The 25,807-nt window shown below is 37.0% G+C and overlaps 1 pseudogene across 1 annotated transcript in view; it reads left to right on the forward strand.

The window, feature by feature from the left end:
- LOC147012382 (ataxin-3-like) overlaps window positions 1-25,807 on the forward strand; it is a 69,612-nt pseudogene that overhangs the window by 17,291 nt on the left and 26,514 nt on the right. Inside the window, exons 3-5 of the transcript XR_015051592.1 lie at window positions 17,305-17,349; window positions 17,488-17,573; window positions 17,681-17,747. The product of XR_015051592.1 is annotated as an ataxin-3-like (transcript). The remainder of the gene's footprint in view (window positions 1-17,304; window positions 17,350-17,487; window positions 17,574-17,680; window positions 17,748-25,807) is intronic.

A 25,807-nucleotide genomic window follows, 5' to 3' on the forward strand; every position in this document is an offset into this window, starting at 1 on the left:
ATTCAGCTATTGATGATGGACCGGGTTCTCCAAATTGAAAAATCCTTATTTTTATATGCCCTTTAAATGCCTCATCAGTGTTTTTAATATAATAGTCTCCCTTTACTTTAAACTCATTTTTCTTGTGTTTTTGTGATTGAAGATGTTGATTATAACTACTCTTCAAAACATCCTTTGAACAGATATCACAATGTTTTCTTTCCAACTCAAGAGGAGATATTTGATGAAATAGATTAAATGTGTGTTTGTTGGTTCGGAGGTGTTTTCTATAATGTTTATATTCGTGATTACAAACATCGCAGTACGTTGTATTCACCATATTTATAGAATAAAACTTTGCTTAAACTAAAATTTTCTTGATGAAAATTTCGCTTTAATTTATAGGTGAATCTGTGCTTAAAAACATTTTATCCTCCAACTTTTTCACTTAATAAATACAATGTTTCAAGACACAAAAGACAAGTTTCAATCAATCTCTTCATCTGTTAAAGATACTGAGAAATATGTCAAGGATGTAAAATTGAACAAAGATAAATATAACAACTATTGGATAAAAACTATTATGGTAAATAATATGAGTTCTTCAATTTCCTTCAGTGGAAGGGCTTTTAGTATACCTGGTAGAACATCAATTAAAGTATCTCTAACAAAAGTTTCTCCTCTCCTTCTAGTAATATATTCAAAACTAGAAAAAGCAATGAAACAAGAAAAAGTATCAAAGAACAAAAACCTTATGGATGAAGCTTTAGAAAGAAAAGATAAGACCATCTGTAATATGCAAGGAGAAATTTGTATTTTTTTCAACAACCCTAAAGATGTAAATCTTGATGAAATAAAGGATGTTAATATATCAGGTGAAATGACATTTCGTTCAATAGTAGTTAACGATAATTTTAAAATTACCTTTAATATAAAAAATGTTGTCGTTGAATCTGATAATGAAAAAAGTATATCGATATCGATGGTAATATACAACTGAAAGTATAGATGAATTTCAGTTTAAGTAAAGTTTTACTTTATAAATATGCTAGACTTTCCTGATTCTCCATATGACAAATTTGAGAATTGTCCTGCGATGGTGAAAGACGGGGGATTAAACACAGAGTCAAAAGCCTATAAACAATGTATATTCTGTGATTATCTTCTAATTAATGATAATAAAAAATATAAAAAGGAAAATAATTCTTTTAGATTTACACCAAAAATGAATTACTTTACAAGATTGATTAGAGAAATGAATGTAAAGTATGAGGATGATAACACACCTTTCCTTACAAGGGAAGAAACTGAACGTATAAGAGAAATGTTCAAAGGATTGTTGTTGTATATTATTCATGGATGTAATTTTCAGGGAAATATCAACACAAGATATTGTATAAATAAAATAATGGATTATCTTGAAATTAAACCTGAACTTAGGATAAAATATAGAGTTTCTAAAAAAGCCAATAATAAATTAAATAACCTGTTTTTCAAATATATAAATGAATGATTTTTTACCTATTTGGGAAAATAAGATAAAATTTAACAACCATAAAAATCTCCCAAATTCATTAAGATGTCTCATAGTTGGTTCAAGTGGATGTGGAAAAACCTGCTTACTTTTAAAAATGCTCCTCACTCCCAACTTTTAGATTATGATAATTTAATAATTTTCACAAAGTCGAGTTTTCAACCAGAGTATCAACTACTCTCACAAGGTTTTAATGCTGGTCTTCAAAAAGAAGATATAATAGGTTTATTTAAACGTCAAAAAACCTAAATGATTATAACATTGAAGATATAATTCAACTATTTTGTGATACACAGAGATGTAAAAAGAAATCAAATCTTATAACTTGTATTCTTAGTGATAATACGGATGATATACCGTCTCCCCAAGATTTGGATAAATCAAAAAAGAACCTCGTTATCTTTGATGATTGTGTTAATGAGAGAAACCAAACGGTAATGGACAGCTACTACACAAGAGGGAGACATTCTTCTTGTAATTGTATTTATCTTAGTCAATCGTACTTTCAACTTCCTCGTCGTTCCATCAGAAACAATGCTAATACTTTTATTTTATTCAAGTTAAATTCAATAGATATCAATAATTTTTGGAGAGATAATTGTTCTACATTATGTAGTAAAAAGAAATTTGAGGATTATATGAAGCACACGACTGAAAAATATAAATATATTGTTGTGAAACAAGATGAGATATTAAGGGATATATTTTTTGTTTTATAAACAATTACATATATAAATGACAACTATTATTATAAATCTTGTGGGTAAATCTGCTTCTGGAAAAAACTTTCATAAATCAAGGTTCTTGTGTAGTACAAATGAGAATATTGTAAATTTACTTAAAAAACACCCCGTGATACGCATTGTATCAACAACAACTAGAGCAATAAGACCTGGAGAAGTAAAGGTGAAGATTATCACTATATTTCAGTGGAGGAACATATGCGATTGAGGAATGAAGGACAAATATTTGAGGAGGTTTCTCTTGGTACAACAAAATATTCACATTGTAAGAGTGAGTTAAAGAAACTAAAATCTGGTGGTGTTGGGATATTAGAAACTAATCCAGAAGGAACGAGACAAATTATTAAATATCTGAGCGGAGTGAAGATTTTATCATTCGGTTTTGATGTTGATGAAGAAACTCAACACAAACGTATGAAAAGCAGAGATGCAAGGATTAGTGAAGAAGAAATTACAACTCGCATTAATGTTAATAAAGAATTTGATGAAATATTTAAAGAAAAGGATTTATTTGAACACATCTACTTGAATGATGAAGAAAAGGAAAATTTCCCTGTTGATCTTTACAATTCATTAAATGATATTTTACAATAAATAAATGGATACAAAAGAAAGAGCAAGAAGATTTAAGGAACATCAAGAGTTGGTTTCAAAAGTTGTAAAACAACAGGAAGACATAAAGAAGAAACGCAGACAGAAACTAACGGGCGAAGAAGCATTTGAAAAAAAACAAGAGAAATTTTTTAAACCACTTTTAAAAACTTCCCAAGAAAAAGTGAAAGATGTTTCCACAGTTCCCACAGTAGAATATACTCCTAGAAAGCTTCAAATGTTAAAAGATTTCAGTCAAATGACGGAGGAAGAATTAGAGCATATTGGAGAATTAGAACATGATGAAGGTTTATTTCAACAACTGGAAGAGATTAATCAACCCCCTGATTATATTGTGAATGCTGTTCAAAACAATGAATATTCAGCGGATTCAAAAAACAAAAGCAGGACTCATTCCAACAGAACAACCAGCAATATTTCATCTTGTTCAAGAAAAGGTATTGATATTTAATGATGAATTAAGGTTCTTAAGTTCTGCTCAACCCCTGTTAAACTAACTCCGAGATTAATGTTTCTTCTCACAAAAGATGGAAGACAAGGTTCAACTGTGAGGGATGAATCAAAGTATATTGATAAACCATTGGATATGGAAAATAATGATGATAGAGTATATATTGATTTGCTGAACACTCTAAATTATAAGGTTATTCTTTCTGGTAAAAGTAGGAAGAATGAGAAGGAGAAACACATTATTCAGGCTTTAAGTATCCTTGGTTCAGGTATTAGTTTTCTTCCAAATGACCCATCGCAATTAGTTAATAGACTGTTATTGTTGTTCGGCAGTAAGAAGGCTGGAAATAACAATTGTTTTAATGAAGCATCAGCCATTTTAGACCAGTTGATGAACATGAAAATAATTAATAAATCTCAATATAAAGACATTTTATCTCATATTAAATAAGATGAGAAGCACAATCCTGAGTTTTAATTTCACAACAAGCGACCACACATCTTCATTCCCATACCCACTACAACTTGACACAACAAAAGAATATGAGGCATCTTTATTGTCCATGGAGACTTATAATACCTTATTTAATATAACCGAGAAAAATGACAAGTTTAGTTATAATCCGGGAAGTGGATACAAAAACGATAACAGTCTCACCGAGCATACGAGATTTCTCAAATATCTTCCGAAATTGCTCGTCTTATGAAAGAACAGGGTGATGAACCAAAAAATATTGTTATAAACATTCAAAAACATACTTCAAAATCAACGATTAAAGTTAAAAATAACTACAAGGTTGATTTCACAATTGATAATTCATTTAGAGAGTTATTAGGTTTCTCTCAAAAAGATTGAAACTAATGGGACGTTTTACAGTGATAATGTCATTCAAATATCCTCAGGAATAAATTCGGTGTTAATTCACTGTGATTTGATTGATGGTGCTTATAATGATGGATTAAAAACAAATACAATATTTTCATTCAGCGCATACTCAACCCCAATTGGTTATAAATTCAATATGGAGCCTAAAAATTTGGTTTATCTACCTGTGTCAGGAAAAACCATACACAGAGTAAATTTTAGGATAACCGACCAAGATAATCGTGTGATCTCTTTTAATGGAGAAGTTATATCCATCAGAATTCACCTACGTGAAGTTTTTCAATAAATAAATACGATGGTTATTGTGAGGAAGCACGAGTTGGGAAAATATAAAATAATTACAGGGGATGGGATGTTAATTTCCAGTTACTACAAGGGTGAAGGTATGTATCTTGGTAGAGGATACTATAAACCTAAGAGACAAAGGGGTGTCGGACATCAATTTAGAGGAGATGGGATAATTGATACTCTCATGGGTATTGGTTCAACTATTCTTAAACATAAAGACCTAATTGGTTCAACTGCTTCTGCTGTGGGAAATGTAGCAGGTGCTGTAAAGAGTATAAAAGATGCTCAGAAAGAATCTCATAAATTACAAGCAATAAAAGAAATTAAGAAAGGTAAAACTCAGTTGTCCCCCCAAGAACGACAGAAAATAATTCAAATACTTGGATCAGGGTTTCAAAAGTTTTAACATCTTTTTTCCTAAATAAATACAAGTATGGAAGCAATTGATAGTATCTATGATTTGGATGATACTATTATTATCTCAAACTCCACTAAAAAGAAGATTACTTCAAGGTAAATGCAATAACTGGAACAGACTGGAATACAAATGGTACAAAAGTTTTGAAATAAATAATCAACAAACCTATTTGAATCTCTCCGAAAGTTTCTTGTTGTGTAAATTTAAATTCACTAAGGCTGGGAATAACACAAACGCTACACTTGTAAATGATTTCTTCTGGAAAATGTTTGATAGTGTGCGATTGTATATGTGGAACACAAGAAGTTGAAGCGGTTGATTATGTCTCTGCTGTATCTGAAATGATGAAATTTACATTCTATACATTCAGTGATAGAATGGGAAAGGGGTCTGTCGAAGGTTTTATTCCTGATATGTCAACGGGAACAAACACAGACCCTGGATATATTCAAAGGAAAGGAATGTATAATGATGATACAAAAGCAGAAAATAGTTTTACTGTGGCAGTTCCTCTTAAAGGTATATTTGGATTTTGTGATTATGATAAAGTTCTGTATGGTCTTAAAATTAGATTTCAACTACAAAGGAATGATAATGAAAATAGATTGCTTTTTGGTGTTGGTAATGCTTTTGGTGATCAGAATAAATTTGTAATTGAGGAGATGAGTTGGTATATCAGTGAATATACTCCTAATCTTAAAACAGAAGAGATGTTGAATCGAAGACTTAACTCAAAGAAACCACTCAGTGTATCATACCTCAAAAGAAGATGTCAACACGTTAAACTCAATCAAACTACTTACACGTGGAATTTGGGTGTTCTGGAAGGAAAGCCACGATATCTGTGGATGATTTTTAAAAAGCCAGATGGTGATACTGCGACTGATAAGAATAATGCATTGAGTGATAATGCTGAGGTGAAACAACTTCGCGTTTCTCTAGATGGAACATTTTATCCACGAGATAGATTGGAAATTAATTGGGAAAAAATGATTTTGCTGAAGCATACAAGTCTTACCAAAAGGTGTGTGAAAGTAATGGAAATAAAGAACCTATTTTGGATATGACAGCATTTAAAAGTTTGTATACAATCTATACGTTTGACCTGAGCGCTCAAAAAGAAACTATAAAGTCTAATCGAGTGGATACTTCCCTATACATTGAAAGAGGAGAGAGTGAAGAAGTTGATACATATTGTTTGCTTTTGGAAGAAACAGAATTGCAGATTAATACAGATAATGGTGTGATGATTAGTCTCACATAATTTTTTTGTTAAATAAATGAGTGGCAAAGTACCAACTGGGGTATATGTTAATCAAATCAATCTTCATAAACTATCATCTTGTGTTCAAAATCAAAAGCCTTGTACGATTAACGTTAATACAATTCAGAGAAAAGGAGCAGTAAGAATTGATGTTTTGCTCACAAGAGAACAGGTTAAAATCTTGAATGACACTGGCTCACTTAAAATTAAAATGACAAAACCAATGTTGAAAAAATATTCAATAAGAGATGCGAGTGGAGGATTTCTCCCATTTCTAATTCCTTTATTTGCTGGTTTAAGTGCGGTTGGAGCATTGACGGGTGGTATTTCAACAGCGGTCAAAACTGCCAACGAAAGGAAGGCTCAACTCCAGGCTCAAAAAGAATTGGAAAGACATAACAAAGAGTTGGAGAAACAAATTAGTGGAAGTGGTGTAATTGTAGATTTTGCTGAAAAACTTGAAGGTCTGCCTGATAAAGCGAGATTGTTAGTTGGAGATATGCTTTCTATAGCACAAGCAGGTGTAAAATTAACGAAAAGAGGTAATGGATTATATCTTTCTAATAAATAAATGAGCATTGATGAGTGGTTGAAAGAATTTGGAAAGAATACAACATCAAATTTACAACTTGCCAAATATTGTAAGAAATTAAAAATTCATAATGTGGTTATTTGTATGAGAGATGAATTAACAAATGTGTCGAAACATACAAAGAATATTATTATGAACTTAGAAGATAATGATGGGAACGGTTCTCATTGGGTTTGTATTTTTAATAGTCAAGACAAATATTATTTTGATAGTTTTGGTCTTCCACCACCTGTTGAAGTCATAAAATTCTTACAGAATGGTGTTTATCAAACATTTCAAGTCCAAGAATTAAATTCCAAGTGTTGTGGTCAATTATGTCTATATGTGTTATTTCAACTCAACAAAAATAAAAAATTTTATGATATTATTTTTAATCTAATATAAATGACTTATGTTGGTAAAGATGGTTCTATCTTTGGTGTATCTCAAGAACTGGATATTGATTTATCAAATTATTACACAAAGGCACAGGCTGAACGACATAAATATAATATAAACAAAAATATTAACATGAAAAAATGCTTATAAATTAAAAAATTATCCAAGCCCGACTGACGCGAATGACTTGGTGAGATTAAGCGATTTATCACAATATATATACTTAAATAAAACGGCTGTGTATTCTAAAGATACAGAAGTGTTGATATTATCTCCAGGTCATACAGAATTCACAGTTCGAATTAAAATAAATTTTTATAAAGAAGGGCGATATCGTTTGTATGAGAATAGAACAATGGGGTATGATATGAATGATTTAGGGTATAATTGGTCATTTAAAATTAACCTCGAAGACCTGGAACAATTAAATCAGTCTCGTAAGGAAGAATATTATCCACTTGGTATCGAGAATGAGTTTTGTGGAGCCACGATTAGTAAACAACAAATAAAAAGAATTTAATAAGGGTAAATATAATAATGGTTTTGCCCTTGTTTATCTCATGAAAACAGAAAAAACAGGATTATATATAATAAGTAAGGAAATACAAAATGATTTAACTATGGGAAGATGGGGAGGTGTTTCGTGCCATAATATTATTCTAACATATATTTCTAATACATAAATGACAGCAAGAAGGATTCAAGAAAATTATCATTTCTGTGTCCAAGCATACCTTCAAGAAAAGGGTATTCGGTATTTTAATAAATATGTTCTACAACATAAGAATGAGGTATTTTCAATAAAAGATTGGCATTATGCTGATGTTGATAAACCGACAACTTTAGATTTAATTAGAATGTTAAATAATGAAAAAATTATAAGGTTAAGAAAAGGTAAGGCTCTTTTAGAAATTCAAAAGAAATTTTATTGGTTTCCTGTTGTAAAAAAATTATTTTGGATACAGGAATAACAAGAAATCCTGATGAATATATGTATAATATTCTATGGGGTGTAAGCGATTCAAGTATAGTAAGGGATGAGGAAGGAGTTGAAGAAGAGAGGGAAGAGGAGGAAAAGGAGAAGGAGGAGAGAGAGAGAAGGAGGAAAGAGAGAATAGAGAGAGGGAGGAAAGAGAGAAGAGAGAGAGGGAGGAAAGAGAGAGAATGAATAAATATCAAAATATGGAAACCAGTGAGATTCAAAAAAGAATAGAGGTATTAAAGAAAATAACTTATCTCACCAGGGAGGAATACAAAGAATTAACAAGTCTATTTGCAATACTTTCAACAAAACTATTAGCATCGTCAAGCTATTCATTTTAATTCAAGTTTTTTCTTAAATAAATGGAGGAGAGAGTGAAGGCATTTCTAAGGATTCTTTATGTTTTAAAAATTAAGATTCAAATGTGCATGTTGGAAACTAAAAGGTTTTTGCACTCTGCAGGAATTTTTCTCATAAATAAATGAGTTATTGTCTCAAATGTAAAAAGAAAACTAATACTAAAAATATTTCATATATTAAAAGTAAAAATAACAGGGTTATACAAAAAGGTATATGTTCGGTGTGTGGTTCAAAAAAAAATCAATTTATCTCCAAACACAAACTCGGAGGAGATATACAAAAGTTTTTATCAGGAAGTAAATTTACAACTACTGGAATACCAGGGGAATTACATCTTCCAGGTTATTCTTTCTGTGGTCCAGGCACAAACTTGGATAAAAGATTAGATGAGGCAGACAATCCTAAATCCTGGAGTAAACCAATCAATAGAGTTGATGAAGTGTGCATGAGACACGATATTGATTATGGGAATACCACAACGTTGGAAGAAAAGCATGAAGTCGATAGAGAAATGTTGTATAATTTGTCTCTGATACAAAATCCAACCTTGAGAGAAAAAGTTGATAGGTTCATCGTGAAGAAGATGATTAGTGCTAAATTGAAACTTGGACTTGGAAATTCAAAAACTTATAGGCTCTAATGATGCCATTAAGACTGAAGAGCAATTAGCTGATGAATTACATAAACCAATATTCACAAAGTTTCAGAGAAGGAAAGTTTATTCCAAGGAAGTTGATTATATCTGGTCTGCTGATTTGATTGAACTCAATAATGATAAGGGGTACAAGTATGCTTTAACCGTTATTGATTTGAGGAGTAGATATGCGTGGGTTGTCCCTTTAAAAAACAAAACAGGTAATACTCTTATGTTAGCTTTTCAACAGATATTTAATAAAAGTAAGAGAAAACCTAAGAAATTGTGGACTGATGAGGGTAGAGTTTTATAACAAGACATTTATGAATTTTCTAAAAAATAACAGTATTACATTATACAGTACCTTTAATGAAGGGAAGGCAGTTGTTGTTGAACGTTTTAATCGTACCTTAAAAAGAGAGACTATATAAAAAATTCACACAACTCGGTTCACAACAATGGTTATCTTTTATTCAGGATATTGTGGATAAGTATAATGACACGATTCACACGTCAACGAATATGAAGCCATCAGAAACATTTACAAAATTAAAATATGAAAAAGAGATTAATGTCAGAAAACCTAAGTTCAAAGTTGGTGATATCGTAAGAATATATAGGTGGAAATCTCATTTTGAAAAGGGTTTTACTGAACGATGGACGAAAGAACTTTTAAAATTGTTGATGTAATAGATACAGTTCCTTGGACTTATAAAATATATGATTTGGAAGGGGAAGAGATTTTAGGTTCATTTTATTCACAGGAATTACAAAAGACAAAACTAAGCAGATAATACACCTTTGTGGACACTAGAGGGACAAGTCCGAGGTGTATTACAGTATATAATGTGTGTCAAGGGGACGTTCTTAGATCTGTGAACCCCAAACACAGAATCCTCAACTGAATAGTCAAGGCTTAACTTTTGTTTGTGTGTGTGTGTGTGTGTGTGCAATGGGAGCAATAGGTTGGCGCTTCACTCCCTCCTACTATACACCGTTGTGGACACTCGAGGGCCAAGTCCGAGGTGTATAACAGTATATAATGTGTGTCAAGGGGGACGTTCTTAGATCTGTGAACCCCAAACACAGAATCCTCAACTGAATAGTTAAGGCTTAACTTTTGTTTGTTGATGTGTATGTGTGTGTGTCCCAACCCTCACATTCAAAATCTCAACCCCAACCCTCACATTCAAAATCTCAACCCCAACTCAATCCTCACCCAACACAGTCTTTTTCAAAATGAGATTTCCACCTATATATATATATATATTTTACGTTTTTTTTTCTCTTCTTCCAATTCTGTCTTTTAAGGCTTTCAGGTTTGATGACGTAGAAAGGGGGAGTAAGCCTGCACTTTCTTCCCAGAACAAACAATGTATATTTTTTGTTTTTTTTCTCTTCTTCCAATTCTGTCTTTTAAGGCTTTCAGGTTTGATGACGTAAAAAGGGGGAGTAAGCCTGCACTTTCTTCCCAGAACTTTCTTGATCTTGCTCCCATCAAGCACCATCCGACAAAGAACTACATCGATAGGTTTAGATCCCAAAGAGTGATAGCAACTCCAAAAGTCTCCAAAATATAAATAAATAAAATAATAATAATAATAAATAAATAAATAAATAAATAAAAGCCCCCAAAAAAGTTTCAAGTGTCCAACATAAACCCAACTTTCCAAGTCTTCAAGGTATAACCACATTCCCGTTGAGTTTCCAAGATATGTATCACATTGTGAGTTATCAATCCAGAACCCACATTTCAAGTATTCAAAGTAAAACCAACTTACAAAGTCTCTTAAGGATAACTCATTTACTGATTTTTTTCAAAATTTGTGAGTCTCCAAGGTAGGCCCCATATTTAGAACCATCTTGGCAGAACCCTTTTCCTGAGTCTCCAAGGTAGTTATTTAAACCATCAAGGCAGAACTCATTTACTGATTTTTTCAAAATTTGTGAGTCTCCAAGGTAGGCCCCATATTTAGAACCATCTTGGCAGAACCCTTTTCCTGAGTCTCCAAGGTAGTTATTTAAACCATCAAGGCAGAACTCATTTACTGATTTTTCAAAATTTGTGAGTCTCCAAGGTAAAACTTGTATTCTGGCTCATCAAGGTATAACTTGTTCAGTGGGTATTGTCTTGATAACTCACAATGAGTACTATTGCTGTAAAACTCTTTTTCAGGATTTTGCTGGTCTCCAAGGTATAACTCTTTGGTTGGGTCATCAAGGATCTAACTCGTTCTGTGGGTCTTGGTCGCTCATAAGGTCTTCAACCAAGCCAACAATTTCGCCCCAAGTTGTAGCAAAAGCAGTATTTTCATTTCGTATTTCAGACACAATTTCCTGTGAGAGAAAATAATAATGTATTAATTAAGTTATTTAATTATTAAATGAGTATGCTTCAATCAAAGTTTGAAAATAGGAAAATAAAAAATCTTACCTCAATAGATAAGAGGTTTGAATCCAGTTCATCAACTTGAAGGTTTAGTTCCATACAAGACAGAGAGTTCCAAGGAACACCAAAGTCATCCCACTCAAGGTCTTCAACCAAGCCAACAATTTCCCCCAAGTTGTAGCAAAAGCAGTATTTTCATTTCGTATTTCAGACACAATTTCCTGTGAGAGAAAATAATAATGTATTAATTAAGTTATTTAATTATTAAATGAGTATGCTTCAATCAAAGTTTGAAAATAGGAAAATAAAAAATCTTACCTCAATAGATGAGGTTTGAATCCAGTTCATCAACTTGAAGGTTTAGTTCCATAGAAGACAGAGAGTTCGAGACAAGCACACAAAACACCATTGCCAGCAAAAACAAATGTTTAAAATGGAGCCTGGGTTTGAAGCTTTTATAGAGAAAGACTGGTGGGTGTGGTTTCCTTTGGAAATTCCCTGGGCAAGCCTAGGCAAGCCTTCATTGGGAAATTTTTCAAAACCATAACATCCTGTAATTTTCTAGTGATTTCTTTGTGAGTCAGAGATGAACTGGAAATGATGTAAGAGTGGGCGGGGCTTAGCAAAAGTAGGCGGAGCTTAGGAAAAGTGGGCGTGGCTTAGGAAAAAATACCTTATGAAAAGTGGGCGGAGCTTAGCAAAAGTGGGCGGGGCTTAGGAAAAGTGGGCGTGGCTTAGAAAAATACCTTATGAAAAGTGGGCGGAGCTTAGCAAAAGTGGGCGGGGCTTAGGAAAAGTGGGCGTGGCTTAGAAAAAATACCTTATGAAAAGTGGGTGGAGCTTAGCAAAAGTGGGCGGGGCTTAAAGAAAAGTGGGCGGGGCTTAAAGAAAAGTGGGCAGGGCTTATTGAATACCTTGTGGAAAGTGGGCGGGGCTTAACAAAAGTGGGCGGGGCTTAAAGAAAAGTGGGCGGGGCTTAACAAAAAATAACCTGTGGCTCAGGAGGTGGTCAAACAAGAGCATTAAGAGAAGTTTATCATTTCGTAATGGCACAAATGGGGTATCTTCAAAAATATAAAGATTCAAATGTTTTGTTTGTCAATATTTTAGATGGGGATTATTGTGCAAAGAAAATTAAACTATTGAAGGAATTTGAGAATGAACAAATCTTTATAGGTTCAATGAGTGAGCTGTTCAACCCCCAGGTGTTCAATTCAATGAGGTTCAACCTCCAAGTTAAAAGGGGAGACAAATAAATATACCTTGGGATAAAAAGGGGGGTTTATTTTTAGGGAAAAAAAATATGAATCGCTGAAAATCCCCCATTCATTTACATGGGGAAAAGTGAGCCAGAATCAGTATTCTTACCCTACTTATGTGATTTCCAACAAAAAAAAACATGCCAAAATTATAATTGCGGCTGATTTTGGAACTTCAAGTGGATATACCCACGTAAAATCAATTTCTGTGTCGAGGAATCTGGTTATGACGAATTAATTGAGTATGTAAAAGGGAAAGTTGCAAACTATAACTCTGTGAGCACTGTTGACATCAAATTGAATGAATAGGGTATCAGATTCACTTGAGTGACCTAGCAGTATTGGTGGCGGAGGTTTTGCACTCGAGCGAGTGCTCCCCCTCGAGTTAACCTCCACCATCGAAGATGGACGGAGGTTACTGTTTTCACCCCTGTCTGTTTGTTTGTTTGTTTGTTTGTTTGTGAACAGTATTACGGAAAAACTCCTCGACGGATTTCGACGAAACTTGGTGGGGGATGAGGTATGGTCCAAGGATCATGCCATTAGATTTTGGACTTCGTCCAAAGTCCAATATGGCCGCTATGGTGGCCATTTTGAAAAAATATTAGAATTTTTGTTTTTGCATTTCTACATGTTTTAAGTGATTTCCAATCCCCCCCTCCAAAAAAAAAATTGTTAGAGAAAAAAAAACTTCGAAAATTTTGCAACTTTTTTTTTCAACAAAATTTCGATTTTTTTTTGTTTGCATTTCTACATGTTATAAGTGATTTCCAACAAAAAAACATGCCAAAATTATAATTGCAGCTGATTTTGGAACTTCAGGTGGATATACCCACGTAAAATCAATTTCTGTCTGAAGGAATCTGGTTATGACGAATTGAGTATGTAAAAGTTAAAAGTAAAAGGGAAAGTTGCAAACTATAACTCCGTGAGCACTGTTGACGTCAAATTGAATGAATAGGATATCAGGTTCACTTGAGTGACCTAGCAGTATTGGCGGCGGAGGTTTTGCACTCTACCGAGTGCTCCCCCTCTGGTTTGAACAACTGTTTTGAAAAGCAAATAACGAGCAATGTGCCGAACATTTTTCAAGAAGATATAGCCTATAATAAGAGAGAACCATGAGTTTTAAATATAACGAGACGACCCGTGAACCCGTTGGGTTCCCGTTGTGACAGCGGTTGATAAAAAAATCATTTCAAAAATTTTTTTAAATAAATAAATAAAAAGGTATATCTCCAGCAAACAATACTGCTGAGGTTGTTTGCATTGATCAAATACTCCCGAAGAGAACTTCACTGAATTGGGAATTGATTTTTTAATATTTTTTTTCGTTGCCCGATTTGAACGAAACTTGATATTGTGCGTCAATGTGAAAAAAACGGAGAAAAGAAAGTCGAAGAAATCATTGTGCGTAATCTTCTAAACACAATTTTATTTATTAATGAACACTGAAGTATGAGATCAAAATGGCGATGTTTATTTTATGCTTAAAAATACATCGTTCTTTGTCTTCACTAAATGTTTGAGATTTTAAAATAAATCATTTCAAGAAAAAAAACAAAAGATAACTCCAGCAAACTATACCGCTGAGGTTGTTTGCATTGATCAAATTCTCCCGAAGAGTACTTGACTGAATCGGGAATTTATTTTTTAAATAATTTTTTTCGTGACCCGATTTGAACAAAACTTGATATTGCACACTGCAGGAGAATGGTGAGGTGGGCCGAAAATTTTTGCGCTATCGTGTACCATTTTGGCTGTATTTCGGGAACATACATACATACATGCAAGATGAGAGTTTTAGTAATGTATGTATATATATATAGAGATGTCTTCTTCTGTCTGGTTTCAGAAAAGTTTATTTTGGGATGGGGTTACTAAACGGCTAAGAACACACAAAAGGCTACCACCAATGCAATGCTCTCACATAGTTTCTGACTGTAGAGATGTTTACCCTGCCAAAAATTACGATGAGTTATTCCCTTCAGATGGTACCGGTGGCCAAAAATTACCGGGTCTGGCTCATGGCCTAAATATTTGTCATTATTTTAAATAAGGAAATATTGTACGTTTTCTTTTTTTTGAAATATTTTTTATAGAAAACACATTTTATAAGCATTATCTTGTGTTTACTCACAAAACATCTGATAAAGATTCTCTTTTTATAAACATAACCTTTTTTTTAAACCCTCGTTTGTTTTTATCAACGATACATTTTCTAAACATTATTTTGTTTTTAATAACAAAACATTTTAAACATTTTCTTGTTTTTATTAGTAAAACATTTTATAAACAAGATATCTTTTAAACACTCCCTTCTTTTAATTAACTCAACATTTTTGAACTTTGTTGAAACTTGACCAAAACCTTCATCTCCCATGATGTACTAATGTGTTTTCATGCCATTAAAAAATTTGAGGTCTCAGGAGGTCTACGGTGGGAGGGGGGTGTTGACCCCCAAAATATGTATTTGCTTTCTTCTCCGAAACCACACACACAATTTCACTGAAACTTGACCACAACTTTCATCACTCATGATGTACCAAAGTTGTTCACTGCATTAAAAAAAAAAAACAAGCTTGAATGAGCTAAGATCCTCGCCCTCTTAATGATGACGTCATAAAAACGAATATGACGTCATTGTGATGTATCAGGTTTGCGATAAATTATCTGTGCTAATGCCCAGCTTGATTCTCGCAAACAAAATTCAAACAGCTTGCCTAGTTTCGGAGATAATGGTATAGGCGATTTCCATTAGCGGCGATATTATGACGTCAACTTTTTTTTCTAGGAAGAATTTCCAAAATCAGAGATGGTTACTGCCTGCGCGTTGGCTTTCTGCATATACATGGTAAGTTTCACGAAGATCCGATGAAAACCCTGGGTTGTGAAACAAAAAATGTCCAAAAATAGGAATGACGTCATAAAAATTGATATGACGTCATAGTGATGTTTCATATGTGCGGTAATTCATCTCTGCTAATGCCCTGTTCGATTCCCGCAAGCAGAATTCAAAAAGGCTTTCCTAGTTTGGGAATTTTTTAGGCGATTTCCATTAGCGGAGATATTTTGACGTCATAACTTTTTTTCTAGGAGGAATTTTCATAATCGGAGATGGTTACTGCCTGTGCAGGGTATTTTTACATATATGCGCCAAGTTTCAGGAAGTTTCGATGAAAACTGTAGGCTGTGAAACAAAAAATGTAAAAAATAGGAATGACGTCATAAAATTGATATGACGTCATAGTGATGTATCATATGTGCGGTAATTCATCTCTGCTAATGCCCTGTTCGATTCCCGCAAACAGAATTCAAAAAGCTTGCCGAGTTTCGGAGATAATTTTTTAGGCGATTTCCATTAGCGGAGATATTTTGACGTCATAACTTTTTTTTCTCAGAGTAATTTTCAAAATCGGAGATGGTTACTGTCTGCGCAGGGTATTTTTACATATATCTGCCAAGTTTCAGGAAGTTTCGATGAAAACTGTAGGCTGTGAAACAAATGAAACAAACAACAAAAAATGTCCAAAAATAGGAATGACGTCATAAAAATTGATATGATGTCATAGTGATGTACTATCATGTGTGGTAATTCATCTCTGCTAATGCCCTGTTCGATTCCTGCAAACAGAATTCAAAAAGGCTTGCCTAGTTTGAGAATTTTTTAGGCGATTTCCATTAGCGAAGATATTTTGACGTCGTAACTTTTTTTCTTGGAGGAATTTTCAAAATCGGAGATCGTTACTGTCTGCGCAGGATATTTTTACATATATATGCCAAGTTTCAGAAAGTTTCGATGAAAACTGTAGGCTGTGAAACAAAAAAGTCCACAAGAACAACAACGTGAGTAAGACTTAGAGATCCTCCACAAGGATCTAAAAATCCTTAGGTATTGACTTTCTTTTCCATTATATATTTTGTGGATCATCCACGCCTACCAGTGGTTCCCTGGTTGTCTTATCCACTGCTACCAGGTGAGCGCCCAGGGGTGTTGCTCCTATTTCTTTAAACACTCCCTTATTTTTATTCATCAAATGCTGTAATCAATTTCTTGTTTTCATAAACAAAACTTTATATAAACACTCGTTTTTTTCATTAACTAAACACTATATAAACACTACCTTGTTTTTATAAACAAAGCATTTTAAACGTTCTCTTGTTTTTCATTTGTAAAACATTTTGTGAACATAAATTTGTTTTTTATTAACAAAATGTTTCATGAACACTTGGCCAAGTTATTGGTATGAAGCATCCTGTTTTCACAAAACTCGGCTTGTTTGCACAGAGGTGAAAAAGGCAATCGTAATCAAGTTTATAGCAGTTTTGGAGATTGGAAATGCTGTGCTTCTGTCAAGCCAAATGCTGTTTGGCAGAACATGGCCTAGATGAATATTGTTTTATTGAACTTGTTTGTCTCGTCCAAAGGCATTTGGAAATCGCCTCAGAAACGTGAACTGGATTGCTCATGACATAGGATATGAAGCATGTACTCATGTTTGTGCTTTCAGATTGTAATTTGATGTTTCTTTGCAGCAACCATCAGGAAATATGGATGACAGTGGATATTTCTCTGTCCAGGTATGCCAAAAATGTCTTTTGTCTGCACAGAATTGTAGACCAGTGTGCTTTTAAGATTTCTCTAAAACACAAATCTGTGCTTGGGCTGATATTTATACACGTGGTACTCGTAGTTGAGAGGAATCTCTTGCTTCCAAGGTAATCAGTCGTGCACTGGAAGTGTGGGGATTGGAAATGATTCCTTTCAACTCGAGGGAATTTCAGGATTCCCGCAACAGCATTATGTGAGTCTGAGAGGATCAGAAAACATTTGTAGTCATCTGATGAATTTTTTTTTCAGATTTAGAGCCGTGATTAGTTTTTATTTTGTTTTACTGTTTGCATGTTCCAGCCAGGAAAAAGCCTTCATTTGCAATTTCAAGGAGCACTGGCTCACAGTGAGGAAGCTTGGAAAGCAGGTGAGTGATGAGGGTTGTGAAATAACTGAAGAATTAACTTCACAGTAAGGGAATGTTCCACAGTACATAATCGCATACCTCTTTCTCTGTTGCCTTCATTGGAGCTAAATATTGGCTCATAATTTTGTAAAGTGTATTATTATTTCATAACTCAGCAGAGAGGTATTTATATATCTTGCCTGTCACAGCAAGGTGGGATGATGAGATTATAGATTTGTGGTTGGTGTGTTTTTACATTGTAATTGTGCACGTGCAGCCCACTAATGAGCACTGTGGAATGACCCCTGAAAGCCTAAATATGGACTTTTCAAATTAATGTAACGAATCTCAGAAGTAATGCATTTGCAATTGATTTACGTCAAAGTAAGTTTATTTCATCTTTTTTCTCCAGTTTTAATCCACCTGTTTGTTTAATACGGATATAAAGGTTACAAAAGGATTATTATTTTTGCCTTAACGCAGCCTGCAGACCACTTATCTGCAGGTATTTAATGGTGGAAATATTCTCCCATTCTTCTATTGTATATATATATATCTCTCTCTCTCTCTCTCTCTCTCTCTCTCTCTCTCTCTCTCTCTCTCTCTCTCTCTCTCTCTCTCTCTCTCTCTCTCTCTCTCTCTCTCTCTCTCTCACTCCTGGGCACTCTGTTCTTTGCATTATCCTAAAAAAAAAAAGTGTCATTTTATTGAATATAACTTATTACTAGTTGGATTGCTATTGATTAAATGAAGAAGAGATGATTAAAAAACAGTAGCCAATGGCTATCAACCTGTCTATGATTGAAGAGCAACAGGCTCTGTGCTTCGACCTCATTGTGGGAGATGCCAGTAATATCGAGAGCTTTAGATTCCACAAAAATCAGGAGAGACATGATGTGAGTGCACCAGCTCGTTGGAGAGCAATGTTCCATTCAGTTACAGGTGTCGGCCTTATAGGTTGAGCAGTTCTGATGTTTTTCACGGGGAACATTTGAGGATGTCCAGCCTGAGGAAGCCAGCTTTGCTTTCGCAAAAAGTTGCTGAGTTGTCGCCGTAACCCTTTCCAAATTTCTGCCACCTTCAGTCCTAAATTACATGCAAGCACCTAAAAAAAAAGTACTCACCCACTACATGTAAATTGGTGGATTCTCATTTTTCTATCGCCTCACTTCTGGCCTCACTCCTTCAACCATCTCATCACTTAGTCCTCCAGCCGACCCAGTTTGCACCCGCTCTTTCAGAATCCCAACCCCAGTTCCCTTTACCTTACCGATTCTAAGCTGAATGCTCACATCCATTCCTTCATCCCTCAATTCTTTTGCCTGGAGCAGATTCCCTTTGTCTTTCATCATCACATCATACTTTATTCCCTGCTCTTTTCTGCTCTTGCTGACCCTTCCCTCCCCCCTCCTTTCCTTTCCTTTCTGCAACTAATTCTCTCACATGCGGTGTCTTTATATCTCTGTTCCTTTCTCTCATCCCCATCAATCCGTGGCCTCTCTGTCATTTTGTTCCTCCACGGGCCTGCATTTCTGCATGTAAATACTGTATAAATAAAAACAAGTAGAGCTACATTCAAAGTACAGGAAATCCTCCAATATCGCAGAGGTTAAGTTCCTGGAAAATGCTGCGATAATTAAAACCGCGATCATGGAAACCAAGGGCCAATGGGAAGGAGGGGGTTCAGTTCCTGGACTTCGAGAAAAATATGGAGGAAATTCAACAGCAGCCAGAAATAAATACATTACATTTGAAATAAGGCCTTAGTTATTTTATAACTTGGTTTACGCAGTTCTTCAGCTAAAATGTAGGGTCGGTCGGTCGAAATATAAATATAATTTCAATTTTTAGAAATCATATTTTTATGATTTGTTTTCGGATTTTCCATGGAAAAGACAAGGGTAGGTGGGGGGAAAACAAATATAAATCCTGGACCAAAAGGATCCAAGAAAACATTGAAGATGGAAGACCATTCAAATACAGGAAGTGTCAGAATCAATAACATTATACATGTGACTTTGTTGGAAAACAAACGTATACAGCCAATCAAAAATCAGACACTGCTCACGTGACTCTCGAATTGGCACAACCATGGCAGAAACCCGAAACAATATCGTTTAAAAATCCATCATCAAACAAAGATTCATTCATCATCCAGCATTGACTCAGGCTTTTAAAACAAATATAAACCTTTTTACAATATGGAATATAACTATAATTCATCAAGATTGCAGCCAAAGACGACTTTAATCAACCCTATAAAACGTGCATGGGTGTGCGTGCACACCAGTGCATAATGCCGGATGTGATTAAACAAGGACAAATGTGTCCATATGCCTGGTGTTGGCTTAATGGTTAGGGTAGTGGGCTTGGGATCCTAAGGTCCTGAGTTCAAATCCCGCTCAGCTGTTGAATTAACACCAGGTGGGGTTGACTCTGCCTGTCATCCTTCCGAGGTCGGCAAAATGAGTGCCAGCATGCTGGTATACTGTGTCGGAGTGGCGACCCGTCCAGGATTGTTCCCAATAGCCAAGGAGACTGCTTCGGTGGCACCAACGCTCTGCACAGAGTATGGTCCTTATGGATGGAAATGTGTCCATGAGCCACATCCAAAAGGTTTTGTCCTCACCAGAAGAAGAATGAGAAGAGGAAGAAGAATTAAAAAAAAAAACAACACCGCCACAACACCGCCACAACACCGCCACAACACCGCCACAACACCGCCACAACACCGCCACAACACCGCCACACCGCCGCCACAACACCGCCACAACACCACCGCCACAACACCGCCACAACAACACCGCCACAACACCACCGCCACAACAACACCACCAAAACAACACCACCAAAACAGCACCCACAACACCACAACACACCACAACCACCAACAACAACAACTTCCGATATTTCGTCACGTGCCGTCACGTCACGTCCGTCATGGACGATCATCGTTCATGACGAGAAAATAGTGTAAAAAAAAAAAACAATAAAAACAACAAAAACAATGCCGAGCTCTCTTAGAGCAGCGTTCGCTACGTGAGACGCTGCTAAAAAAGGTGTCTACTCGGAGTCAACACGCTCAAAACGGTCAATCAGTCATAACCAGCTCTTACTTTTCAGCAGGCATCTGATCGTACCGTCTCCCCATCCCCATGAGCACATCAAAGGCTCATTTCTGGTCCGTTGAAAGCGGAATATCAGCAACTCCCAGGGAAACTTTGATGTACTTGGCACCGAAATCTTTCAAGACGAACAGCGGTGTACAACTTTCGATGGAAGTAAAATTGGCACGATCGAGAGTAGCGTGCAAATCATCCCTGTTGCTGCACTGAATTGATGCAATCGTTCGGTCAGAATATTCATCGTCAAGATGTTGCGTGATGAAATCACCAATACAGTTACTCAAATTTATACCGCTAACATACTTCTTCACGAGCACTTGCGCCCCAGAAACCACAGTCAGTCTGAACCACGCTGGCCACTGCTCAGACGCCATGACCGAAGACTACTGCGCAACTTGGTTAAAGGTGACTCGGCATTTTGGTGCGCATGCGAGAAATTATATTTTGAAAATAAATGCCGACGTTTACATTTCGGGTTTTGAAACTTTTGAACCTTTGGCGGAAAATTTAGAAATACAAAAGGCTAAAAATATGTTTTATATTTACATTTCATTCAGGCAAAAATACCGTCAGCGGATCCGTAAACCAAGTTATAAAATAACTAAGCCCTAAGCACGTAAATATATGTATGTGTGTGTACATATATATATATATATATATATGTATATATATATATGTATATATATATATATGTATATATATATATATATATATATATATTGTTACGGCTGTGGAAATTCGCAATACACCATAAAGGGTCCTTCGATCAGTTATGACACTAAGTTTATGTGCAGATAGTTCCCCACCGTTGTTTAAAGGGAATTTGTGTGATTCATCGGGCTGCGACTCTTTGAGATAGCCGTTTTTCTGTTCTATCGTTATTTTGGACCGTCCGAAGACTTCAAACGAAGGCCCCGTGAAAGGCCTACAACGGCGCGTGAGTTTTCCCGCCCTTTTTTTGCGGCTCCGGGGCTGATGGGAGAGGCTGCGAGAGCTCGCTGGCGATTGGTGGGCACGGGGTGTGAGGTGGCCGTGAGGAGGAAACGCCCCTTTTCGAGGAGCTTCTCGAAAGGGCTAGAGGAGAGGCGGAGCCAAAAAGGGGGTGGAGCAAAAAAAAGGGCAGAGCCCCGCGCTATATAGGGCGGACCGCGCGCAGGCTCGTCCTCTTCTTCGGGCTCTTGGTGGACGTCGCGTTTGAGCTCTCCTCTCTCTCCTGCTTGGTGTACGTCGTGTTTGAGCTCTCTTCTCTCCTGCCTTGATCATCGCGTTGGATTCTTCCTCTCTCCTGCCTGGATCGTCGTGTTTGGACTCTCTCTCCTGCCTGGGACGTCGTGTTTGAGCTCTCCTCTTCTTCGGGCTCTGGATCGTCGTGTTTGGATTCGTCGGGCTCTGGATCGTCGAAGTGGGCTCTGGATCGTTGAAGGCTCGTCTCTCCCTCTGGGCGCCAAGTCATGAGGGTTGCGAGCAGTGGTCCCGGGTCGAGGCGCGCACGAGAGGAGAGTGCCGGAGAGGGCTCACCGACCGTCGCCTCTCGAGGGGGCAGGTAACCAGCACGGTCTCGCGGGCCTATTCGGTCACCCACGGCCCATGACCATAAAGGTTTACGAACCCCGTCTACCCCCTTGCCTATGAGGGGGTCTTTCCTTTTGTTTTGTATGACTGCTGTGGCGCCGTGTCCCTATAAGTTAGACCTGTGTAAGTGACTTACATTGCTCGTAGTCGGTGGTATTGCTTTTGCTTCTATGTGCTTGTATATTGCATGATTCCTTGCTTGTGTTGTGTGCAATATGTGCTTTGTAATAAATGTCCTTGTGTGAAATGTATCCCGTTCGTCGTCTCTTTCCCCATTGAAAGTGCCATCTTGGATCGCGGAATAAATTACACTGGTCAACAACAAATTTGTTGTCTGCATTTTTTAAGCTGATTTAGGACGAATCTGATGCGCTGAATCCAAAACTCACATTAGTTTTGTTCAATCAGGTCAAGTTTTTGAGATATGGCCACATGTCGTTTTTTACATTTTTGTTCACATGTACGCATGTGTGGAGCATTTTAGAAGAAGTTGGTGGGGGTAAAATGTCATGTCAAATAATTGTTTTGATTGGAAATAATTATTTTAATGACAAGAAGTATTCAGGTACGATAGTTCTGGGTGATTATGTCGAAAAGGGATCAGTTTGAAGTCATAAAACCTCAAAATCTTCCAAAAATTGGTGAGGCAAAGCATAAAGTTCGTGGATCAAAACTAAAGTTAATGGGGCAGATTTTGTAATAATGTGATACAAAAAGTTGTATTTCTTGAAATAACGAACTCTGAAGAATGTACAATACCTACATGCGCCAATTTATGACATGCGCTTCTGCTCAAGCTTGGAGTGCCACAGTACGAACCCAAAGATTGGAGACTGTTCATTGACAGCAGCAAGCGATCACTGAAATGTGTTCTGCTACACAACGGCAACCAGTTTGCCTCTGTACCCATCGCTCACTCGACTACACTGAAGGAGAAGTATGAAGTGGTGAAGTACGTGCTGGAGAAAATTGGTTATGATCAGCATAAGTGGTTTATTTGTGTTGACCTGAAGATGGTGAACTTTTTGTTGGGACAACAGTCTGGCTTCACCAAGTACCCATGTTTTCTGTGCATGTGGGATAGTAGGGACCGTGCTCAGCATTACACGAAGAAGGACTGGCCTGTGCGGGAGGAATTGGTGCCATGCAAAGAAAGGAACGTCATCAACGACCCTCTGGTGGACAGAGACAGAATACTCTTCCCACCGCTGCACATCAAGCTCGGCTTAATCAAGCAGTTCACCAAGGCTCTGGACAAAGATGGTGACTGCTTCACTTACTTGTGCCAGGCTTTTCCAGGATTGACCATGGAGAAGTTGAAAGCTGGCATCTTTGATGGTCCTCAGATCCGTCAGCTCATCAGAGATCCAGAGTTCAAAAACTCAATGAACGAAGTGGAACTGGAAGCGTGGAAGACATTTGTTTTGGTAGTGAAGAACTTTCTTGGCAACAATAAGGCCAGAAACTACGCAGAACTTGTCAACAACATGCTGACTGCTTTCAAAAACCTGGGCTGCAACATGAGCATCAAGATGCACTACCTATTTTCACATATGAACCGGTTTCCTGAGAACCTGGGTTCAATGAGTGACGAGCAGGGGGAGAGATTCCATCAGGACATGAAGGAGATGGAGACCAGTTATCAGGGTCGCTAGGATGCAGTCATGATGGCTGACTACTGTTGGAATCTGAAGAGAGACCTCCCTGCCGCTGAACATTCCAGGCGTTCGAAGAAACGGAAGTTCAAGCCCTGAAGTTTGAACAGTGGTGACGCAACATGCAATTTACTTGTACTTACCTTTATCAATGCCCACCATTCAGATGACAGTAATCGATGTTTCTATCATGTAATCAATAAATGTTGTTGGCAAAACATTTGTTTTTCTTAAAAACATGTTTAGGATGATATGTGTTGACAATAATCAGCTGATAATGCCACAAAAATGTAATTCATTTGGTCACAAGATCTGATTTTTTCAAATCAACTTAGCACAAAAACCTGACCTGATGGAGAGAAACGGATGCCATTTCCTGATCCAGCAGTGCCAGAATACCCTAATTCACTTGTAGAAATCTAGACAACATTCAGAAAGTAAAAAATTGTTGACCAGTGTTAGTGGTGGGTTTTGAACACCCGGGTAAAGAAGAGAATCTGATCCGTCGAGGTCTGTGATACCGCTCGGTTATCACTGCAGCACGGAACGGACCGCTTAAGCGGTTCGTGTCCTCGGCCAACCTGCGGCGAGGTACGATCGCCCGGTCGACTACTCGCGCAGGTACTTAGGTAGGTCGAATTTGGCGAGCAACCCTATCCTGCGCGGGTGAGCAATTGGCATGATCGTGGTGAGGTTAAACCCCCACCCGTGACTGGCTCCTGGCGGTAGTTCCAGGAGGGTCACGACTGAATTGTCCGTCCGGTGGGCGACGCGGTTGCGATTGGAGTTACGCAATCGCTCGCACGCCTGGCGGGCCAGAATTCGTAACACTGGTGTCCGGGAGTGGGATTGAAATCCATCCCGCCTCCAACTAAATTCACGGAAATCGGTTCAGGGGTGAGTGGAGCGATCCTCGATTCCCACCAAATTCGAGCGCATTAAAATTAATTCCACGAAATAAGATGGCTTTTCAAGGCGAACGGGTGCCAGGTAGATTAGATATCTGTAGTAATGTAGAATCCATGGCCCAGGATGGTACTTGTTGTAATTTTAATCAACGGGGGAGCTCAACCCCATATACTGAGCACGGACTTTGCCGGCAAACGGAGTCGCATAATGGCGGCACGATCGCACCTCAGCGCAGCACGGAGCGAGCGGCTATTTTTGGCGCAACGAACCACACGACACGAGGCGAGCGTTCTCAACAACCGTTTCAAACCACGTGGGCATGGCAGGCGAGGCAGGCGGACATTGGCGGGCTTCGGAAACAATGGGAGAAACAATGGAAGGCCGAGCTCGAAGAGCAAAAATGGAGACACGATTTGGCAATAAAAAGAGTAGAGGAACATCTGTAGCGAGAGGTAGGAAGAGGCAAACGGAACAGAAAAAGCCTAGAAGAGAAGGTAAAAAGAGAACGGGAAGATAAGGAACAATTGAAAGAAGAAGCAAGGTTGAAGTATGATGAGATGAGCAGGGAAAGGGATGAGATGTGCAAGAAAAGGAATGAAGAGAGTGAGGAAAAAGGGAAAAACTTTCTGAGTTACTGGAACACGAAACCAAAGAGAGGAAATTTCAAAACGAGCTGAGGACGTTGAAAGAGGAAAGAACAACAGCAGAGAATGAAACGTTAAGGAACCACACCAAACAGATCAAACAGTTAGAAGGCAAAGCAAGGTCGGAGTTTGCTAAGATGAGAAAAGAATTAGAAGAGAAAGCTTCTGAGTTACAG

This window comes from Eptatretus burgeri, chromosome 15 (genome assembly GCF_056783735.1).
Source record: "Eptatretus burgeri isolate ZD-2024b chromosome 15, Ebu_testis_v1, whole genome shotgun sequence".
NCBI lineage: Eukaryota > Metazoa > Chordata > Myxini > Myxiniformes > Myxinidae > Eptatretus > Eptatretus burgeri.